At 32.5% G+C, this 5,564-nt stretch overlaps 1 pseudogene; it reads left to right on the plus strand.

The window, feature by feature from the left end:
* The first annotated feature begins 4,972 nt into the window (after positions 1 to 4,972).
* Positions 4,973 to 5,100, plus strand: LOC149131777 (U4 spliceosomal RNA; annotated as a pseudogene).
* The last annotated feature ends 464 nt before the right edge of the window (positions 5,101 to 5,564 follow it).

Here is a 5,564-nt window from a genome sequence, read left to right on the forward strand (position 1 = left end):
CTGCTTGTTCATAATTCATTTTATGATACATATCGTTGCTATTATGCAAAAGTGTCTAAGTCCGAAAAGTTGCTTATTCAGAAAAAGAAAAACTATTTTCATCAATCCATAGCAAACCCGTTGTATTACACTTTGGCAATTTCTGTTATCTTGGCGTCTGAAGCAGCTGGAGATACGATAGTTTGATCAAAAGAACCGGCTATTGCAAGCAAAAATATACATTGAAACAAAGGCATTTGGCCAAATTTGGACATAAGACAGTTTTACATAATAGCAACGATGTGTGTGTGTGTGTGTGTGTATATATATATATACATATGTGTGCGTATGTGTGTGTGTATGCTTGTTTGTGTGTGTGTGTGTATAGTTGCATCTCGTGGGAATCATTACACCAAGAATAAACTCACGCATGGTTGTATTTCACTTCTTTTGTATTATTGAACACGACACACAGCCCTATTCAAGCCACGCGTCTTCACTAAAAAGAAAAGAATATATAAGAACAATCCTACGACGAGACCTGTAAGACGAACAGTGAAGGTGCCATAAGTGGTGAGGCGAAAGAGGTGCTTTTGGGACACGTTGTCACTCATTAGTTCATAAACTGCGAATTTAGAATTTCAATAAACTGAACGATTAACCAATTGATCAATTCTTTAACCATACAATTGACTACAAATTAAACAGAAATGAAACACAACCAGTGTATGTGTCTTTATAAGCTATGTGACCATCGCAAACTACAGTAATACATTAACAAGTAAGTGCTGAGGAAACAAAACTCAGGCTGGCATCAAATTGTAATTTTGCTTAAACGTATGCTTGTGTATATACGTATACGTCCATATGTGTGTACGCGTGTGTGTTTGTCTTCTTGCGTGTATTCATACATATGTGTGTGTGCGTGTGTGTGTATGTGTGTATTTATATATACATTTATATATGAATGCACACACATACATATACGCTCACATACACTCACACACACATTCATACACAGAAACGTAACATATATTTCAGAGTGTATGTGTTTACACCAACAGTAGTATTTACATTTCGATTAGCATTTGTATATAATTAAAATACCACTTGATTTTAGTCATATCTTATTTCTAATTAGACTGACTAACTCTTGAATATTTATGAAGCAACTTATCAAATATTTCAATATTTGAAATTATTAAATGGTGGCGTCTCCAGTTCAAGTCCTATTATCAGGGGACTATCTGCGTTTCTGAATATTTTGTCAAAACTTTTGATGATGCCTCAAGTTTGTTGGTATTGTTACACTTAGCGTATAATTACACATATATTAATTACTGAGACATTTAGTATATCATCATAGATGTCAGTACTACAAACATACATACATACAGACACACACACATATATTCTACTCATCGTTTGACCATTATATATAACATCTATATAATCACCGAATTACGATACATCCTTAAGTTACTACTTAGCCTCAATAGAAACTTATCCCTTTTATTATGTATTTCCCTCTTACGATTCCTTTCGTGCATTTCTCTTACCCACCACATCGTCATTTACCACTTGTCCATGCTTCCAATTCCTTCCCCATCTCCCCCTAGCTTCTTCTTCAACCAGTACCACTTACCATTAACTACCGCTTGCCTTTATTACTAATCTATCCCTCCTTGTCTCCCTCTCTATCCACCACTTTCTGTTTACTCCTATACCTTCTTAAGTATATTCCCTCTGTCACCAACCCCCTTCATTCTTCGAATTCCCTCTTCACCATCCTAATGATACCTAAAACTAGTCTCTTCTCTCCAACTCAATACTGGCCCATTCCCTTTTTCACCGTACCAATTTCCCTTTCTCAGTTCATTAGCCCCTGCATTCACGACTATTAACATGCTGCCAAACCCAACAACGACTACCCTTCATAATACTGGAACTCACCTCCCGATTCTCCATTTCTACTTTTCTCAAAACCTTGATTACTTCCCCCCCCCCTCTTCTTCATGTTCTGACTGTCCTATCCTTTTGTTCTTTCTTGCTTCAACACTCTCCACACTTTGCAGTCACATACTTCCCATTTTCACTTACTTCTATTGGCCTTCCTCTTCACCCATTCAACCTTTAAACTTTAGTGAATTATGATTTGAAATGTTAGATACCTATCTCTCCACTTGAAGCTGGAAGTTGGATTTATGTAACGTTTATATGCTTCCACTACTGGATGCATATCCTTTGCTGTTCGTTAACTACATCTGCCTGCATTAAGATATAATTCTAAGCCCCCAGAAACAGTTGTTGGACCTGTAATACCTTACCTTCTCCCCTTAACCGCTGGTGTCTTTGTGTATGTATGCATATATGTATGTATGTATGTATGTATGTATGTATGTATGTATATGTATATATAGTGTTTTTAAAGACAGCTCTTCCATAAGGGATATCATCTTCGGAGAAATACTGCAGGGTAAATTTTTGCCTATCACAATATATTTACATTAAGTACGATACGTAAAGACTTATGTTTAGCAAGGTTACTTTACGTTATCATTTCAATTCTCACTGTAGTCAACTTCCTTAACTAAGAAGACTCTAGACAATAAAGTCTTCTATTGTGTTTTTAAAAAATTATTTGCATTTTACCCATTATAATAATCCATAACACATCGTGGAAATTTTCTTATAATGTGATGGATATTAAACAATTGAAATTTGAGAGTTATTAAACCTTAATGAGGATAAGATATCCTTGAATTGATCATTTATATATATATATATATATATATATATATGTGTGTGTGTGTGTGTGTGTGTGTGTGTGTGTGTGTGTGTGTGTGTGTGTGTGTGTGTGTGTGTGCGAGTAAAAATAAATACAAAAAAAGGGGTTTTGTATGATTGTGTATAGAGGAATATATTATTTTGTTTAAAAGAGTTCCAACACTGTCTGTTTTTTGTGTTTTATTTATATTCCTGCAAAACCAATGTGGGATATAGAATATGGAATATACAATATATAATATAATATACAATATATAATATAAAATAAAAATGGATGGTACAATGAAATAAAGTATTGAATGTCTTATTGAATATATGGAATATGTCTTATTGAATAGATGAAATATTGAGTCTGTTCAAGTCTGCCATACCGGCCATGATGAAATACCACAAGGTATAGAAAATACGTATTCGCCTTTATATATTTAATCCTTTATATTGAACACTCAATATTTCATCTATTCAATAAGACATATTCCATATATTCAATAAGACATTCAATACTTTATTTCATTGTACCATCCATTTTTATTTTATATTATATATTGTATATTATATTATATATTGTATATTCCATATTCTATATCCCACATTGGTTTTGCAGGAATATAAATGAAACATAAAAAACAGACAGTGTTGGAACTCTTTTAAACAAAATAATATATATATATATATGTGTGTGTGTGTGTGTGTGTGTGTGTGTGTGTGTGTGTGTGTATGCATGTATGTATGTATGTATGTATATATGTATGTATATATGTATTATGTATGTATGTATGTGTGTATGTATGTATGTGTGTATGTATGTATGTATCTATGTATGTATGTGTGTATATACATACCTAAGGGTGCAAGATAGCACCTGCAATTGCTAGAAATAAGAGCTAAAAAACATAACTCGAATAGCGACACAAAATCACCAAGCTCATGAGATATACAAGGAGTTCGAGCGGCAAGCCACATCTTTCTTCAGTGAGATAAACTCACCGAATGAAGTAGTTTGATAAAACCCTATCACGGGATTTCGAAATATAACCAACATGCTGTTGTTTCTCCACAAGGGTTCATACAATTTACTCAGGTCTGAAGAGATAGCTTGCTTCACATTTGCTCATGAGAGAAAAGAACTGTTGAACAGCGAGCGCTAAAATTCAAAACCGTTAAAATGTATATAATACAATGGTAAATTAATATATTATGATATATTAAATACATTATAATATAGGTCAATACAACAATTAAAGCCAAAAAGGTTGATGATTTTTGTGTGACTATTCCACTTATATTTTTAAGCTCTTATTTCTAACAATTGCACGTGCTATTTTGCACCCCTATTTATGAATTTTGTCTTTTTGGTTTTCATTGCTATAGCCACCTATATTATAATGTATATATCATAACATATTAATTTACTCTCATATCTCATTATATATATATATATATATATATATATATATATATTTTAAGGTTTTTAACTTTTAAATTCGTATATTTAAAAGAAATAGAAACTTCAAACTCGATATATCCAAGATCGAAATATTTACCACTCTATGTCAACATTTTTGTGCCCAAACTTATCTATATTGGTAACGGTTGCAACATCCTCTGGAAAATCATATATATATATATATATATATATATATATATATATATATATATATATATATATATATATAGTTTTTCTTTTAACGTTTACGTGTTCCAGTCATTAGACTGTGGTCATACATGGGCACCGCCTTCGAGAATTTTAGTCGAATGTATCGATCCAGTACTTATTTTATAAACCCTGGTATATATTTTATTTGTGTATTTTACCAAGCCACTAGATTACGGGGACTAAACACACCAGCACCGGCTGTCAAGTGATGGTGGGAGATAAGCACAGGCATAAAAGCACACACACACACACACACACACACATATATATATATATATATATATATATATATATATATGCGCATATACGACAAGGTCCTTTCAGTTTCCATTTACTAAATCCACTATTAAGATTTTGGTGGGCCTGAGGCTATAGTAGAAGATACCTGCCCTAGGTGCCACGTGGTGGGTCTCAAAATGGTATCATGTGATTGGGAAGCAAGCTTCTTCCCACACAACCTCACCTGCACGTATAAATACATGCGTATATATATATGTGTATATATATATATATATATATATATATATATATATATATATATATATATATATATATACGCATGTACCATGACCAATGAGGTAAATCCGAGGCGTGGTTATTGCTAGTTGAAAACTATATATATATATATATATATATATACATACATATATATATATATATATATATATATATATATATATATATATATATATATATGTATGTATGTATGTATGTATGTATGTATGTATGTATGTATGTATATATGAATATGTACACACACATATATCTATACACGAGTAAGCACATAAATGCACAAGATGTGTGTGTGTGTGTGTGTGTTTGTGTGTATTAGTGAGATAGATAGATAGATAGATAGATAGATAGATAGATAGATAGATAGATAGATAGATAGATAGATAGATAGGTAGGTAGATATGCCCTATTCTGTTACCTGACCAAGTGCACACTTTAGCTTAGAGAAGCGCTGGAACGAACCTTCAGATCGGAAAACACAAATGAACTCTGTTATATGTATTGAGTATGTTATTCCCCTCACGCACACACACACACACACACACACACACACATACCTACACGCACACACTCACATACTACGCAACAAATATACTCACATATCTTTTACGAAATTTAAATTACATTT

The sequence above is a fragment of the Octopus bimaculoides genome, chromosome 19 (genome assembly GCF_046866305.1).
Source record: "Octopus bimaculoides isolate indiv1 chromosome 19, ASM4686630v1, whole genome shotgun sequence".
Lineage (NCBI taxonomy): Eukaryota > Metazoa > Mollusca > Cephalopoda > Octopoda > Octopodidae > Octopus > Octopus bimaculoides.